Source organism: Camelus bactrianus, chromosome 24 (genome assembly GCF_048773025.1).
Source record: "Camelus bactrianus isolate YW-2024 breed Bactrian camel chromosome 24, ASM4877302v1, whole genome shotgun sequence".
In the NCBI taxonomy this organism is placed as follows: Eukaryota; Metazoa; Chordata; class Mammalia; order Artiodactyla; family Camelidae; genus Camelus; species Camelus bactrianus.
In genome coordinates this window covers 4,350,480-4,369,249 of record NC_133562.1, presented here as the reverse complement: position 1 = coordinate 4,369,249, position 18,770 = coordinate 4,350,480, and the positions used below count along the sequence as shown (strand labels likewise).

Genomic DNA, 18,770 nt, shown 5'->3' with positions numbered 1-18,770 from the left:
CCCCGGGCGGCGCCGCAGTATCGCCCCCGCGCCCCGCCCCACCCCACCCACCCGGGGGGTAACTTAAAACATGGCGCCCCGGACGCGGGGCTGAGGAAGCTGACAGAGCGGGGACGCAGGGGGCCGAGGAGTCGCCCCTCTCGGCCAGGGCTCCGAGGGAGGCCCCCAGGCCGGAGCCAGGGCTCGGGCTCCGCGCGCCCGCTTGGCAGATGCTGCGGCGCGGCGGGCGGAGCCGGCACGTCCCCGGGCGGGGGTCCCCGCGAGGGTCCGGGCCGCCCGGCAGGGTGGGCGCCGGGATCCCGCGGTTCGGGTGGCCGAGCGGCGCCGCAGGCCCGCTCACCTCGGGACCCCAAGACCCCCTCCGATCCCCTCGCTCCGCCTGCAGAAAAGTTACCTGGGCTGGGCCGGGGGCCCGGGCTCGGGCGCGCGTGCTCTCGGCCGGGCGCGGGGCTCGGGCGCGGGGAGGAAGCCGCAGACGCGGGCGGCTCGCCGCGCTCCGCGCCCCCCTTCGCAGGAGACACCGAGGCTCCGCGGGCTGCGGCGGGGCACACGCCCAGGGACCGCGCGCGAGCCGACCTCGGCCCGACTGCGCCTCCCGGCGCGGGGGAGGGGGCGCCGCGGGACTTCAGGAGCGTCGCGCAGCCACGGCCTCCTCCATCCGGGCGCAGGGCAGGCTCGGGCCGACGCCGCCAGACCGGTGCCAATCGCGTCGCCTCTGGATTTGCACTGCGCTTTTTGGGCTCCCCCTCCACCCCGCCCAGACACCCCGGGAGGGGTGGGGGAGGGTGCTCCTGACCTTCAGGTGAGTTATTTATTGGCTTAGGGACTGCAGGGGTTTGGTAGGGGTCTTTTTTTCCTCCCGTTTGAAAGGAAAAATAATCAAATTGGCGGCGTTTTGCCTAGGGTGGGTGCCCCAGAAATACTGGGTTAGTGGAGAAGATCTGAATGACAGGTTGAGGAAGAGGTTGCCTGTCTTTGGGCATCGCCCGCCTCCCCACCATAAGCGTGTGGTTAGTTACAGGTGGTCTAGGCTTCCCAGCCTACCAGGGAAGTCATTATTGGTAGGGCTTCCCGCCGAAATGGAGAGGTGGGGGTGTACACTGATTTACAGGCAAAAGAAATGATTCCCAGTCGTCTCCCAATATCTAAGCTCTAAACAAGCAGCCAAGACACATTTATCAAAATATTTAAGGGCCTCTCCAAATGCTTTTAGTCACCCTTCCGGGAACTCACCGACTCACTTAGGGAAGGAAAAATGGATTTACAGAAGTATTGCATTTACTGTTGGGTGCCAAAGATGTGGTGCAGAGTAAAGGGCTGTGGCTGAGCTTCGGGGTCTGGTCTGCCAGGCCCCTGGGGGTGGGAAGACTTGGCCTGCGTTTCCAGGACAGGAAAGATGGCAATAGAATCCAGAGGAGACATTTTTCAGGTTGCAGGAGAGAGGAGGTTGGAAAATTGTGGTTGCTGTGTTTCTATGGAGTTTAGGAACTATTTTTGTAGAAGATGTACAGCTTTGGGAAATTTTGAGGAAGAAAATGTGACCTAAGACATGTCATAGGAAAAATACTCTGATGACACTGCAAAGACTTGATGGGTCAATACCAGGAACTGATACGAGGTGACTATGGCATTGTCCCAAGTACCAGAGATAACAAAGACCTGAACTGTCTTTCAGGTGACAGATAAAGGTGAAAGTTCAAATACTAGACATGTGGGGTGATTACTTGCATCAGTTTCCTATCAGGGCCACACCAGTGTTGGAGACATACATGCACACATCACACCTGTACATACATGGTTGTGCGCCTTGCACGTAAGATCTGTGAATAAAGGCTTTATTTTCCTCTTTTGTGCACACTCTAAAACACTTTCCTTTCAAAGTGGACTTGAACAAATTGTGTTGTTTACAATATACACTACGTTGGCATTATCATTCCAGACAGATGGTTTCATATTTTCATTCATTTTATTGCTGTATTTTTGCTATTTTTTTTGTAATTGAAAGCAAACTGTTTTCTCCCTGACTGATGAATCAATCTTTCTGGTGATGGAGAAAATCAGCAATAGTGTATGAATGTCTATTTTCTTGGGAGAAACTGTTCAAATACTAAATCTTGTTTAAAAAGTTAGAAGTACCTAGCTAATTATCCACATATTGCATGAATTCAAACTTCGGAGTAAAAACCATACTGCTTCGTGGTGTAAGAGTAAATCTGGGAAGCAAGGACTGTGAAACACTTTGGGTTTGACGAGGCTCTCTGCTCTTCTGTTTTTCCTAGCACACATACGGAGAAAAAGAAACGCCAAACAAAAATTCATGAGTAGCACCTAGCTAGCTGATCAGTAACTTGCTTGCATCTCTGTAATAAACCCTCTTCCTTGTACCTTGTTAATACTGTGCCTGAGCTGCTCTGCGTCATCTCTGTCTCCCCGCAGTGCCTCACTGGGTACATTGCAAGCAAGCACCAAACATTTTTGCTAAATGAACGGACATCGAATAATGAACTAAGTTGTCACTTGACTGAGGATTCCGTTCCCTCACGCATAAAATAAAGGATTATTCCCAAATGCCTTATGCTTCAAAAACACTAGGGTTCCACAAAATAAAAAGACATGATCACAGCTTAATACCCGCTAGGTAAAAAGCAATAATGAGAAACTATTTCACTCTCATCAGGAAATAAAATAATGAGCTCTTCCGTGTGGAAAAGAGAAGGGAAGTCACAAAATAAAGTAGAAGGCAAGGTGATGATGCCATCAGAGTTGCATTTGCTTTTTTATAAAAGATGGGTACCGCCCTGCTTCCCTCTTATTACAAAAATAAAGCCACTCTACCCTCAGAGAATTTTTTGACTCTTGTCAATGTAAGACCTCTCCTGGTGCTTTTTCAGTGGACTATAGAAAAGCAGTTCTTGGTTAAAAGGAATGCCTTTCACACAGCACCAGAGTTAGTGCAAATTTGACTTGAAAGCACAGTCAGATTCCAAATTTTGTCTGTTCACATGGGAAATGCTGAAATAATCCATGAAGTGTGGGGAAAGATTCCAGGACTCCAGCTCCAGTCTCAGGATACCCATTCTGGTCTCTACCACCATCCTAAGGCTTCCTCTCCAAGGGGCTTCCTGAAATTGCTCTCTTGTAAACAAGATACATCACTGAAGGCCAATCCAGAATTCCAACCATGGTACAGAGAAAAGGGGCACAACTGACTTCAGGTAAAATATGTGTGTCCCTTCATCTCAAGCTGTAGAAACAAGCTTCCCCATGAACCTCCATCCAACGACAGCATCCTGACTCACTGGTCCTCAGCTACCAGACCAGCAGTGATGACTCTAGCCTGATAGCCACGGCAGGGGCAGAATTTGCAGGTCATCTCACCAGCCTCATCAACAAGACTACAGGTTGTATGACAGCTTCACCAGTAAGACTCCGGAAAGAGACAACGGACAGTCTGTCCAGTGCCCCCATCGGGGCGTTCCCCTCCAGTGCAAGGACTGGGAAAATACTGAGGCCTGAGCAAATCCTACAAATGGGGCCACCCTCATAGGCAGGCAACACTCACCCTGTGGGCAATCTCAGACCACCCTCCATTAAAGCACTGTGGTATTTAAAAATATCTCCGCATCTTTCCATCCTTTAAGCTGTTTCTCAGCACCAGTTGCCTTAGCACAATGTTAACAACACTTGCAGTAACCAGTTGAGGCTCCTTTTATGCTCAGGATAAGGTCAGGCACCTGAATTGCACATCAAGTCTGTGAAATGAGAACACAAAATCTTCAGCTGTGGCGTTACCAGGGACCATAAATAAGGGAAATGCAGGGATGAATGCATAATTCAGAAGCAACAAGCTTATTCTTCTGAAATAAAAATTCATTTGAGAGTTTCGAGGTTCTAAGAATAGTGTCGAGTTAACAGCTCATCAAGGCTTCCAGATGCTTCCTTCATTTTGAGTTTGTATACATCATTTCAGGGGTCTACGTACATGCAGAGCACAGATGCAAAACGAAATTTTAAGATGCCAATAAGTACAAAAGCAGCACAAAACTGACAAAAATGTGTACATATGAGAGGGAGCAAGTTTAGATGTGCTAGCACAGCATTCAAAAAAATCATTCTTATTCATCAAATTCCCTACTTGCCTCCTTTCTGTCTTTGTGCTCTTGTAAAAATATTAGTCAAAAAGGCGGGGCCAGTACACATCATGTAAGTTTCATTGTATTAAAATGTGCCCTTATTAAACTTTTTTGCTTTCTCCATTGCTAGCAAATTTTGAAAGAAATCTCAGCACTTTTAAATAGAATAATTTCTTACAGTAAAATTTTAAGGGCTATTCCAATCCTCAGTTCTTTATAAAGTTTTAATGCTCAATAATTCTATTCTCTTCCCCTTAAGAAAAAAAATAAAAACCCATCAAGAATATTTTATATTTTGGCAATTTGTATATAATGGCAAAATATAAAGAATGGAAGTTGGTAATCTGTAATATTACTCGATTCAACTCCCAAGCTGTTCACCATCTGAGACCACGCTGATACTCCAAACAGATGATCCTGTTGGGTTGTGCCAAGACACTTAACGTTTTAATCCCTTCCCCCAGAAAGACATAAAATAAATGCCAGCAAACCCCTCAGCCTCCTGTAAAGTCGTAAATACTCCTAACCAGCGATTGTATTTCATTCTAACAGCAATCAACAAGAATTAGCTGAAGAAGAATAAATGGTAACAAGACACACTCAGGTGTCTGGTTTATTGTTGATTCTGTGTCCAGATCCATGGTCTTCTCTTTGGGCAAACATATAGTTAACTTTACAAACTGCAAAACATGCAGCTGTAACTACTCCAAGAGAAATGTCAGCTTTGCTGCTTGATTTGATTCCTGTTTTCCAGGACCATTTTTTTTTTCCATTTCCAATTGCCTCCCTATTCAGGCATACTTAACAGTATGGGTACAACCTGAAAATGTCGTTCCACTCTAGTCCACAGCTTCCAGAATGTTCTAGGAGTCAATGAAAACATTATTAGAATATCTGTGTCCCTTGAAATATATCTGGTGCTCATTAGAGCAAAGCCATTTTAAAGAGAGCCTATGCTATTGACTCTTTCCTGTTCACGATGTTTATCAGGCATTTGTCAGAACATCCAAAGCGGGCTTTTTTGCAGATACTACAAATCTGAGAAGGATGCCAGAGTTTCTCAATCAGGTTGTAAAGAGTTGACGTTTTATATTTCCGTGTCAACAGTAATCTTGGAAAGCACTAAAAGTATTCACACCCCTTACATCAGAATCCCTCAGAGCGCCTGTTAATAACATAGCATCTTGGGTCCAGCCCCAGAATAAGCAAACCAGAACCTCAGGGAGGGGGGCCAGAGATTGGGCACTTTCAACAAGCTCCCCAGGTGATTCGAAGTCACGCTCAGTTTTGAGAACCACTGAACCAGGTGACCAGGGCACAGTAATAATGACACAGGTGACAAAGTTATCCACCCAGATGTTGCACGGAAGGTGGAGCAGAGACAAATGAGAGGACGGCCTGATTCAGCCATGTAGGTGAGCAGAACTGAAGGGAGGCAGTCAGCACGCATCTGGCAAGAAGAGTTACTGCCTGGCCCCTGTCGCTGTGTGCAGTTTGCAACAGCCGTTCATTGGCAGTAAGTGTAGCAATAAATAACAGTGAAAGATTGTTCTGTACCCAATTCTAGCAATAATTGGATTAGATGCCCATTTGTTGAAAACTGCAATAACACTACAACTCTGACCTTAATTTCCAAGTGCACAAAACATCTTCACAAAGTTGCCAAGGGATGTCTCATTAAAACGGGAAATGGAGGCCGTTTGGGTTAAGTTTGAGATTTGACTCTCCCCAGCCCGGCAACTAGAGACTTTTAGTTATTCATACCTTTTTCTAGAACATACATATGTGCAGCCAGGCATCCCTTGTGCTGCTTCATGAGAGCTAGTGACCAAATTGAATAAAGAAACTGACCACAGGCTACATCCTTCTCCCCTGAAGCACAACATGAGGAATTTTTTCAGAGAAACGAGATCAACTCCATTAACACGTTAATTGTATCAGTCCTGTACTTTTTCATATCAATTTCTAAGGCTAGTTTGGTTTTATAGTTGAGACCTACAGCATGAGAAACTTAAATCTAGTTTTACATCAATATTTAAGTAACAAAAGTAATACAAGACAACATGGGGAGAGACATCAGAAATGTTTTCTTTCATTAAAGGGATGTTGAAGAATGGAGTTTCAGCTCAATAAAAGATAATACATTCTAATGTGGACCAGCTATCTTATGAGTAGTGGGCTGTCCAGCCAAAAGGGTCAAGGGGACACCAGATGACATCTGCCAATAATACTGCAGAAGAGATTCCTCTGTTAGGTGGGCATTTGGGCAAGACCGTACTTTAAGTCCTGTCCAACTCTGAGATCAAATAATTTTCCAAGTTCTGAGCCCAGACCAGGGCTTGCTCACAATTCTCTACTGCTGAGGTGGCAACTCAAATGTTGACCTCAGTAAGATGCATGTATATATACATGTAATGGACTAGCCTACAAACCTCCATTGTAGGTTGCGATTACTCTGCCATCGGTTCATTGCTTTTTCTCCCTGAACCTGAGGACCATTTCCACTGGCCCTTTTCCCTTCCCACCTGTCCCCTCTGATCCATCCATCAGCTCTAAGGTACTTGCCCACCCCTGCTCATCAGCTCTTCATCCCCGAGTGAGGTTTTACTGAGCTTAGGTGGGTGGGCATGATGTGTGAGTCGAGGCGTAAAGATTCTAAATGGGAAAGCACTATATTTCTAAGCCCTTTTCTGAATTGTTTTCCAGGTGTCCCACGTCCCATTTCCCAATGAGTCCCCTCTCTAACAAAATCAAACAGGCACACACTTACCATACCTGTTCATGAATGCCCTTATGGCTTGATGAACAGAGGACTGGATGATGTCTTAAAATTGTTGTGTGGCCTCGAGAAAATTTCAGCTTCTCTCGAATCAGTGTCTATTGAAACAGTCCTTCCATTTTCTGTCTTATTAGCGTAGAGCAGTGGTTCTCAACCATGGCTCTGCAATGGAAGAATCACTTAGGGGAGATTTTTTAAAATAGTGACTGAAGTTCATTTTCATGGTGGGGTGAGAGGTACACGTGGGCTTGTTATTATAATTCTCTCTCCTCTGTGTGCATTTGAAATATGTCATAACAAAAAGTTTAAAATAAAAAATTCTTTAAAAAATAACAGATTCTTGAGATCTACCCCAAACCAACGAGATCGGAACCTCTGGGGAGTGAAGGCCAGGCTTCAATATTTCCCAACACTGAGGGGAGGGTACAGCTCAAGTGGTAGAGCGCATGCTTAGCATCCACAAGGTCCTGGGCTCGACCCCCAGGACTTCCTCTAAAAATAAATAGGTAAACCTAATTACCTCCCCCCTAAAAAATAAAAAAATTTAAAAAATATTTTCCAACATTCCCCCATTGGTTTTTATGGGTAGGCAGAGTTGAGAAACAGAAATAAAAGAAGACTAAAGCTCAAAATTAAATTGAATGTTAAGAATTCCTCAAAGGAAGGATGCTATAAATATCAAAATTAATAGCAACCACCTATTTATATCTTCAAGCAATTGCCTGAAGCACTTGGTAGAAGTCAGTGGATCAAACAACCACATACCCCTTATCCTCTGTGAAGTTAGTTATTTTTTGAACACACGTGCATTCCCTTGGCACTGCCTGCCATCAGATTTGTTGATACTCACAGTCTTTAGGGGAAACTCAGTACTGTAGCTGGCTGCCCAATTCATAGCAATGTGTCAATAAAATGCTGGCATATTTAACAACAGGCATAGGGAACTCATAACACTAAATATCATGACTAAAATTTCAACAACTCTTCAAACACCCCTAAGGAAAAAAAAAATATATCATTCATGGTTTTATTCCAAGTTCCTGCGTGAAGTAGGGAAAACATGCTTGAGCACTCGTGATTATCTTAAGTGGATGACAGAAGATCCCAGCACACAATCAGAGGGGTCTAGAAGGGAGTCATGTCTAAACAAACAATCTTCACGTTGTTTGAATTGCAGCTAGCGCTTCCCCCCAGGGGTGTTCAGGCACTGGGGCTCTCCATCAGGGTGCCCAGGCCAGAGATCACTGTTTTCACAAAGAGCCAATATTTATGGGGCATTTATTTTGTGCAAGGAACTGTCTTATGAGCTAGTTCATGAGAATACTTCGTTTCACCATCACCAGACCCTTGTGAGATAGATCTGTGATTGCCCCTAGATCACAGAAGGGTAAATGCCACAGAAGCTGGGTCAGCACTGTGTCCAGGGTTGCACAGCTCTGTCCAGTAGGGTCACCTTGGATAAAAGTAGGATACAAACTTGGGTGGTCAGACTCCCAAGCTAGACCGAAAAGGCCTCTCACTACATAGTCAGATATACATATACATGCACACGCACATTTGGTTAAATCTCATGAAATCGCCAATATTCAATGGTTTTTGACTTTCAAACACAGTAACTTTACGATTACGCAGTGCAATGAGAAAGCACTGCATTAGCTCTGCAGGCGGAGAAGCATGGAGTTAGGCAATGACTATTTCTGCCACCATGGACGTATTCAAGAGCAGGAAGAGTCTGCTGAAAAGTCTCTGAGAACACGAATTTAGAAAGAATATTCAGGTTGTTTTTAGTCTAAGAAGATACTAAAAGCACTTAAGGCAAATGCTAATAAAATAATTATGATTAACTTTTCTTTAACACCCACCACGTGCCCACACTGGTTTAAAGGCTTTATATCTCTGTTGTCCCTTTAGCCCTCACAATTCTGTGAAGCAGGGACGCATGACCCCCGTCCTAGAGATGGTAAAACCGAGGCTCCGAGCGGCTCAGTAACTTGCCCGGGTCACACTTCAGGAAGCAGGGGCACTGGGCAGGTTTATTTCTGAGCCTGTGCTCTTAACCACAAAGCCAAGTTGTTCCTACAGCATGCTGCTGGTTCAGCCGGAGCTGCCCCTATGGAAAAGGAAATATCAAATTTGAAAAGCTGTACCCCACACGGAATGTGGGTGCAGATATGCACCTATTTTTACTAGGAAGAGCACACTACTCCTAGTTCGAGTCTGAGAAAAAGGCCAAAGGAGATGCTCTAGTCCATGGGTAAATCCTCGAGGCTCCACGTGCAGGGTACATCCAGAATCCATGCGCTTCCCCCCACACCCTCTGCTGGCACGCAGGGGCCAGCCGTCACCATCCCTCTCTGGGTTCCTGCAAGACTGTCGTCACATCTCTCTCTTCTGCCTCCCTGGGACCTCTGAAGTCATTCTCCAAACGGAAGATACTGTGATCCTAGTAAAACAAGCCAGATCACGTCACTCGCATTTAGAGCCCCCCCAAAGGCCTCCAGGACCTACATCATTTGCCCCCACCAGTCTGACCATTTCTACCAACCACACTTCCCGTCTTGTTCCCTCCGGCCCCCTTGCAGATCCTCAGACGAGCCGGCACAGCCCACCCTCGACTCTCCTCCCTGACCGGCTGACGCCTCACCTCCTTCAAGTCCGCTCACAGGCCACCTCCTCCAGGTGTCCCTCCTGAGCTGCCTGATCAGAAAGTGACCCAGCTAGCCCAGCACTCCCACCCCTGCGTCCTACTCTTTTTTTAAAAAAAGTGATCTAACATACCCATCATTTCTTTATGTTTATTGTTTGTCCCCCGACATTCTCGATGTGAGCCCCACAAAGGCAGGAGTTCTGGGGTCCTGTTCCCTGGGCGTCCCGGCCACCGAGAGGAGTGCCTGGCCAAGGGAAGCCTTTCAGTACATGTTTGTTGAATGAAAAAAGGAAGAAAGCAGCAAGGATTATAAAACCTGAGACTCGGGGAGAAGAGTGATCCGAGGGACAGAAAGTCCAGAATGGCAGAGTTAGGTTGTCCAGGATTGGGAGTAGACACGAGAAGGAAGAGATTCAAAAGGAAGAAACTAAATACAAGAAGGAACCCCACCACCCCATCCTCACCCACGAACCAACACGGATGACACTAGCAGGGTGTGTCTCTGGCCACATCCTCAGAGAAGAAAGCAAAGGATGGTGAAGCTGCCCCTCCCCAGATACCACTTAACCTCAGGGGGGATTTAATGAGCGCTGGTCTTATCAGGACAAAAGAAGCTGTAACAGGCTCCAGGTAGGACCTCACTCATCTGTACAAACAATGGAAATGACCACTGCGGTGGGAATTGCCACCTCAGCTGGAGCAGCCGTGCCCAGGCCAGTAATGTTTTTCATATCAATGGTTGCCATGGCAATATTTATAAAGATGTAGCAACGAGCAGGCAGGGAACAGTTTGAAGAGGCTGCTGGAGGAAAAGAAGTCGCAGTCCACCCTCCGTCTCCACAAATCACACCATCCCACTTGCTCCCAATAAATGGTTCACTTCTTTTGATTGCGCTTGGCATCCCGACGAAAGTCGAGTCTTAGATTCTGTCATTCCAAGCTTGGAGCCTCTACTGGGTTTTTCCATTTGGCCTGCATTATGGTTTTATTCAGTGATTCACAGTGCCTTTTCAGAGGTCACCAGATCATTCCTTCACCTGCCAAGAATGTCTCCTAAATGCCCAGCCTCTTCCTCCACCAGGGCACTGAAGTTCTAAGGCCTCCTGCCCCCTCTGGAAGGAGCGTCCCTGTGTGTTACCATTGCCAAGTTTATGCAGCAAGTCTTAGGAAATAGACTATCCTAAAAAACCCCTCCACCCCACATCGTTAGGTTGCACGTTCTGTAAGGGAAGCAGGTAACTTTCTCAGAGTCATACTATACAGTATGAGTACATGGCACGTGAACCTTAAAAAAAACCTGTAAAAACTCCAGCACCAGGTACTAGAGAGCTTAGTGAATGATACCACCGCCCCCAGGCATGCAGGTCAGAACCCTGGTGTCTTCCTGCCTCCTCACTCCGCACCTTATTCCCTTTACCAGCTCAATTACTGAGTCCTTTGCATTTTACCAGAATCTCCTGGATCTGTCTCCTCCACCCTGTAATAGTTCCTTTTCGGGTCTCCAGATTCACCGATCGGAGTGAGCTCCCCAAGACATAAGGGGGATGCTTAGAACATCCCCATCCTGGATCTCAGGGCAGGGACTACATGCTCTAAGGCAGCCTCAGGCACCCTGAGCTCTCGCTGGGCTCCTGAACCACACCTTCTTCCTCTGCTCTGGTCAGACCGCCACCTTTCCCTTCCTCTTTTCCAACTTCCCTGACTAGGTCACATATCCTCATTAAGGGCCCCAGCAGCACTGCCACCACTGCAACTATGCACTGCGTGTGTGCAACTGTTTGATGAACTACCTCTCCCTCCAAGTCCCAGTCGAGGACCGGAACTGCTGCTGGCCGCCGTTTTCCCACCGTGGTGCACGCAGCCTGGCATGGTGGAAATGCTCAGTGACATTTATGATAAATGAACACCGAAGGACTGTTGTCACTGGAGATGGTACAGTCCATGATGCCTGCCTGCACACTTGGTCGCGAGGGGCTCACTCTTTCTGGAGGCAAAGGAAAAGCAAATACGTAGATCCAGACTCCATGAGACCTTTTGGATCTTGGACACTTCAGTAAGGTTCACCACGGGCAATCAAATATGTATCCATATCATTTGCAAGTGGGCACTCGGTGGGAACCAAAACGAGGCCATTTCTCCCAGCAGTGTGACACAAGAAGGAACACTGGGTGCCTGAAATGCTGCCGGCATTGATTCTTCCTCCCCCAAGAGCATCAGCCTCGGAGCTTCGCCCCTGATTCATATGTGCTCTCTGCATGTCAGCAATCGATCCTGTTCGAGGAGTTAAAGGGCAGACAAAGAGGAGACACTGGTACAGCCGTCGGGGATGGACTGCGGGGAAGCCTGGCAGACAACGAGTCTCTCTGTCTGCCCCTGGTCCCGCGGACAGGACAGAGCATCGGGCCTGGAGTCAGCCCACTGGCTCCTCCACACGGAGACCCTAACCTTGTGGCTTGGGCCACATGCCTTCATCTTCTTATGCCTGCTTTCTCATTTCTGAACTGAAGGACTAACCCTGCTTCAAGGACCATTGAGGGGATTAAATGAAATAACGATGCAAAAAGCCCTGCGTGAGCTCTGAGTTCCTGTGGTGGCGATCACAGTAATACCTGCTGGCCGCCCCGCCTCGGCCGGGGCAGCCTCGGGCTCCCTGAGCGCTCACCCACCTCCGTCTCACCCGGTGGGATGCAGAGGCCGAGCGGGGCGCCCCTGGAGAGCCAGCCCACTTGAAAAGGTGGAGGAGGTGTGTTGAACTTACAGACCCACTTCACAGAGGGGCTGGGAAGAAGCAGTCAGGGGCCCCTACTAGCTAACCTGAGCTGTTCCATCGCCTGACAGAGAGGGCTAAGTGCAGGAAACCACACAGCTGGAGATAAGAGCTTATATACTGATATGCGCGCTGGTCCTCATGTGATTTTTTTCCCAGTCTGCAGCCGCCGCTGAAAGCATTCTTAAAGCACTTATTTATGAAGTTCTTAAGAGCCCTTGTCTCATTATTTGGGAATCCCATCAAGAACTGCAAATATCATGTTGTTGAAGATGGATTTTTTTCCTGAAGGAGACAGAGAAATTTCGCACCGAGCTAATGAATAGGGGGGTTCGCTAGGGTCAGAGCTAGTGGCCATCAAAAAAAGAAAAAAGAAGAGAGAGAGGGCAAACACAAAACCCTGAGTTTTAACTATAAACACATTCAACTGAGTTCTTAGAATCGTTTAATGTGCTAGTTTGGAAGGAAGTTCAAAAAGCAGTTCCAAAAGGACTCTGAGCAACAGAACCAGCCCTGCTCACAAAAATAACCCTCATTTATTGAGCGCTAACTATCTGCCAGGTACTTAGTAAGTACTTTACACACTCTATCACTTGAGATTCAGAAAACCCCAGTCTATATTTTATACAGACCCTTCATATGGTTGCTTGAGAATCAAATACGTTCAGCTCTTCCAGTTGTGCCTAGCACGTAGTAATAAGCATACTCTCAATGTTCACTATAATATTTATGTAAAAATACATTGATTTTTTTTCTCCAAGGGTCATTATCTGGGAGAGGGCATAACAGGACACACATTCATATTCTGCAAGTGTCTTGGTCTTTGACGGTGGGGCTGTAATTCAATTAGACTAGAGCAGGTACGAGTTTTTTGAACTTTAGGAGGATTTTCCTTGCCAACATTGCACAATGTCTGAAATTATTTAAATGATAGTTGCTGAACTGAAAAGTTTCTAGGACTCTTTCTGTATAATACCTCAAAAAAAGGAAACTTGAGCGTGCAATCTTTATGAAGGTGAATACACATTTCTTTTTTTCTGAGAGAAGACTTCGTGATCTTCAAAATATCTGGCTACTGTTTTATTTTTATGAAGCTGAGGCAGCCACAGTCACTCCAAAGTTGCAGATCAATGGAAGAGATGATAATGGTGTCTACCACGGAATGTCTTGTATCATGAGTCTGGACTTTTAACAGCCCTCTTTTCAAATTAATGGAGAAGAAAATCTTTTTCCTGGTTTCCTAATTTAGAACACTGGTTAGAAAAGAGAGAGAGACAAAGTTATGGGACTTGGAGGGTCTATGTCAACTACGGGAAGTCCCTGCTTCTGCCAAGAAAGCTCTGCTTCTCTCCCCCTCTTCCCACCCCAGGGAGCTGCTGAGCTGGGGCCGCCTGTGAACTCCTCACTGACTCCACTGCCACCAGAGGTAGGACTCCGAAGGCAAAGTCTCATAGCAGCAATGCAGAACAATGGCAATTCGGTGGAACTGAAATACGACGTTTTATCCATTCATGTGTCGTAGATGAAGCAGGCTTTTGTCCCATTACCTGGGAAGCCAACTATTAAAAGTCTTCCTATGGGAAAATATCTCCTGAGTTCCAAATAATCAATCCACCAATGAACTTGTGGATGTAACTGTTTATAAATTTACAGTTATTGGAAACCTCAGTCATCTGAAATGTTTTCATAGTTCATACCAATCAAGCAATATTTACTTGGTTGTTTCTCTGGAAAAACCAATGAAGAGTAAACAAAATTACTGATGGTTTAATTGCTATCTCAGATTCTTTGTATGTGATTTAAATAAAATATTTTTGCACCTACCACACCACTGGAGGTTTTTCCAGTGAGACTAGAGAAATTTCATTATACTGCACCTATGTTATGATGTGTTATTATATTTAAAATTTTGCCTTTATACATGCAAAGGCATGAATGTATTGTTTAGGCTAAGTTTATACAATCTGCTGATTTTTCTTTCCATCTTATTTTACTTTGTGGGGGAGGTAATTAGGTTTACTAATTTAATTTTTAGAGGAGGTACTGGAGAATGAACCCAGGACCTTGTGCATACTAAGCATGTGCTCTACCACTTAAGCTATACCCTCCCTCCTCTTTCCATCTTATTTTGATCTTTGCTTAAGCACTATGATACCATCCAGATGTGAAAATATAAGCATCCACCTTCCCCAAGATGCTCTTTGCCCTACAAATCCTTTCAAAATCTGTGTGCTGGATTTGGTTTTCTGCCACTGCTACAGAAATGCTGAAAGTAATCTAAGGTGTTTGCATAAAAGGGTGATATAAAAATGGAGCAAGTAGGAGAGCTGATTAAAGCTGAACCTAAAATTTGATGGGTTCCCCTGGTTGTCATGGCAACCGACTGATGAGTGATGGGTGGGGGACATCCACAGTCCATGCTAATCTAGATGTGGGAACTTTAAGAATGAAGAACTCTCATGCCTACCTTAAAAATCAGTTTTTAAGAAAAAGCTCCCTCAGGGCAACATTTAGAAAGACTAAACAATTTTGGCAGCACAACCTTGCCTGATAAGAGTCACTTTTTAATTTCAACTTTTTCAAGCTTAATTCGCTCAGTAGGAAGAGACGGCTGGTGACTGAACTAAGTCACCGCCCCAGGTGAAGTACACGTTTATTGAAATAGGGGAATTAAGCTCGCAGATCCTAAAGTTCTAGAAAACACCGCAGGATACCCCGCCGCACCATCCCGAAAATCGACATTTGTTCGGGGACATTGATCAGGAGGAGGAACATCTGCACATTTATTGAAAGGAAATTGAATGGCGGGCGTTGTTATGTGACTCGAATGTTACATTCCATACTTTACATGGTGATTTCCAAGACTTTCTATGGGGGGAAAAGAACAAAGATGCTATTATCGTCTGTGGTTTCTTGGGGCCATACAAGGCAAATCCTTCATTAGAAGTGCCACGCTTTTAAAAGGCGAGGGGTAGGACGGGATGAGCTGTCCAATGAGAAATTTTAATTTTCAAGTCTGATACATAGCTGTAATTAATTTTTAAGGTTTGTTTGATTTGCTGAGCCTGGAGCATCCTGTGATGCCGGGAAGTAAGGAGGTGCTAAAAAAAAGTGTGTGTGTGTTGGGGAGGGGTGCATAGGGAAAGGACATAGAAGCCAGTTTGCAAGAGCTCCTAATAGCTAAGGCTGGAACAATTGGAGCAAAAAAAAGCAAAAACAGAAACAAAACAAATAAGGATAGTGTTGAATTATAGCCCAGAGAATCAAGTAAGCATCCAAGGGTCTGTACTGCTGTAAATAAACTGACTGAATAAATAAACGAAAGCAGGAAAAGGAATAACTCTTCCAGGAGAATTCCAACTAATAATTGTAGAAAGAATGAAGGAAATAGGAAACTCGCCAATAGAAAACTACAGGGAGCGGGGGTGGGGGGGGTGGAGCGCAGCGGCAGAGCGCGGGCTCAGCATGCACCAGGTCCTGGGTTCCGTCCCCAGCACCTCCGTTAAAAAGCAAACACAAAACTCATAAACCTAAATTACCCGCTCCCCAAAATACTAAGCAAAAGAAAAGAAAAAAGAAAACCATAGGAATATTTGCTACAGGCAAGACCCATTGATGAAAGCTAAAATTAGTGGGTGAATAGTTAAGTGGAAACCTTCAAAGTATCTCCCCACAAACATCTCTTAACTGCAAAAGGATACAATGCTACCCTTACTGTCAGAACCACCTTAACCAAGTGATGAAAGTTAACGTCATCAATGGTAGTAAATTGACGTAGATGTCACCGCCCTCCTGGCGTGATGCCCTGGGAGGTCACGTCACCTACAAAGCTTCTTCCCCAAATGCATTAACCTCAGTCTAATCGTGGGAACACGTGAGGCAAACCCAAATTGAGGGACATTCTACAAAAGATATTGAGTTACTCTTACAATGTGCCAAGGCCACGACAGACAAGATTAGAGGAGACAGTAAGTCAACTAATGTGCAGGGTGGGATCCTGGAATGAATCCTGGAACGGAAGAAGGGAGTGAGCGGAAAACTGTGAAATCAGAGCATCTGCTGTGTGGTTAATAGGACTGTACTCGTGTTGATCACTGTACTATGTTTATGTAAGTTGCTATCGCCAGGGGTAGCTGAGTGTGGGATATACAGGCACTGTATTATTTTTATAACTCCTCTGTTAAGTCTACAATGATTTCAAAATAAAAGTTAAAAAATAAAAGATTTAATATGGCTACTGGGGGGAAACGGGGTGGTGGAGGGACAAATTGGGAGTTTCAGATTTGCAGATACCAACTACTATATATAAAATAGATAACCAACAAAGTCTACTGTAGAGCACGGAACTATAGTTGATATGTTGTGATAGCCTATAATGAAAAAGAATATGAAAAGGAATATATATGTATGTATAACCGAATCACTATGCTTATACCAGAAATGAACACAACATTGTAATTCAACCATATTTCAATAAAATAAATAACTAAATAAAAGATTCTAAAACTTCATTTAGCTGCTCTGTTTGCAAACTGAACTGCATCTTGAAGGATGGTAAACAGTGACAACAGGGATTATAGCTAGTTCAGATAAACGAAGAAGTGACCCAGTTCCATCCCTCACTCAGCCAGTTATGAGCTGTGGCCTTGAACAAGCCTCTCAGTTTCTCCAAGTCTCAGTTTCTTCATTCTCAGAGAGGGGATGAGTCAGGGTCCCTAGCTCGGGGAGCCAGAAACTTGGCTAATAACAATTGCTGACTTACTGACGTCTTACAGGGGGAGCTAGGGCTCTGTGTCTTTTGCGTGTCCCAGTTCATTTAATCCTCTCAATAAGTCTATCACGTAGCTACTCTTGTTACTGCCATTTGAGAGATCAGGCAATGGACAAGGTAAGGAGAGAGACAAGATGCTGGCAAGAAATGGATCAAGGAAAGGGGCTAATGGGGTGAGACAGACTTCAGCAGCATCACAGCCCTCCGGGAAAGAACCACGGAGGAGAGCGTGGGATGAGGGGGCGGACGGTGGGTCCCTGGGCCAAGTTCTGGAGCAGATGGATGACGAGCACAGGTGGAGGCCAGCCCTTGAACTGAGAGGGACCCCCACAGCCTCAGAAATGAGAAGGAAGGAGAGGGAGAAGGGCTGAGTTACATATAAGTTTGTAAGTAATGCATCAGGAAGTCGAGGAAGCTCAACTCTGTCACCTCCGTTGTTTCATCTAAGTTCCCAAGGAAATAAAAATTCTCACTTCCTGTCCCAAGCACCCCCACTTCTACTGGTCCTTCCCACCAGTGGAACCCCGATTCCCTGCAGCCTCCACACCTTCCGTCAAGCTCGTGTATTGGATGAGAAGTGATGGGGTCAGCCATCAATGTGGGGTGGCACATAGCCATGAGAATTCTACCTAATAAGGCTTTTTTCCTCCACATCCTGATAGCATCTGTAGGGCAACCAAACACAGAATCAGAACTTTCCCCTCAAGCAAACCACCGTACAGCAAAACATTCGCTGCTACAGCAAAACATTCGCTGCCTACAATAACACCCTTCAAACTGGAAAACAGATAGGTGCCTCTGGGAGCACACAAGATTACCTGTAGAGGAATGCGCTGGCCTGTGCAGTTTTAAGAGACTCAGTTTCCAGATTCTTAACTTCCAGATCCTTAAACTGATCTGCCTGAGAAAGCGCCAGCATCCTGAGGTTCTCCTCTCTTACCCCCGATTTCACAAGCCCTTTCCTCCCACTAGACATGGCGGAGGCAAACTAGCCCCTGTGCCCATGCCAGGCAGCGCGTCGTCCCAGGATGGTGAACTCTAGAGGGCGGGAAAAGGGACGAGCCAGAGAATGACCAGGTCGAGTTCGCCAGTGGTTGGAAATACTTTGGTGCCTGGTTAACAAGTCTTTCACAACTCAGCCAAGTACTCGTTTTTCCTTTCAACCAAACCAAGAAAGGGCAAAACGAAGTAGTTAACAGATGAAGTTCAAAGAATTGGGGGAATATTTGCTGTAATGCAGTTCTTCTATCTACACATCTACTCAACAATCGTCACTGTGCCTGTCTAAGAAATGGAGAAAGAGGAAGAGGGGGAAAAAGGGAAAAAGGAGGGAGGGTGGGAGGGACGGAGGAAGGATGTGGCTGCACCATGTCTCACTTTAACCATATTTACTCACAAATGCATAAACTAATGGATAAAATGCTCTGCCTGTCTTATAAAGAGGTTGATCCACAGTAACACTTTACTTTGTAGGCTCATCGTTTACCATCGAATGGAATAGATTGGCACTGCTTAGATCAAAGTGTCTACTGCTAATAATTACAATGATCGCCTGATCTAGAAAATATTTTTAAAACTTAGAATGTTATGGCCCTACAAAATGAAAAATGAAGTTCAAATTTCAATTTACATGCCTATTTTGGGGGCTGATAATTATGACAAGTAATCAATAA

The 18,770-nt window shown here is 45.6% G+C and overlaps 1 protein-coding gene across 4 annotated transcripts in view; it reads right to left on the bottom strand.

Annotated features, from left to right (window-relative positions):
• Positions 1–18,770, bottom strand: part of LOC105071417 (band 4.1-like protein 3) — a 190,102-nt gene that overhangs the window by 119,045 nt on the left and 52,287 nt on the right. Inside the window, exon 1 of one of the 4 annotated variants that reach the window (XM_074352482.1) lies at positions 395–632. The exons of the other annotated variants lie outside the window; for them this stretch is intronic. The gene's annotated coding sequence lies outside the window, so the exon portion shown is untranslated. Of the gene's footprint in view, positions 1–394; positions 633–18,770 lie in introns of those variants that run through there. 4 annotated transcript variants of the gene reach the window in all.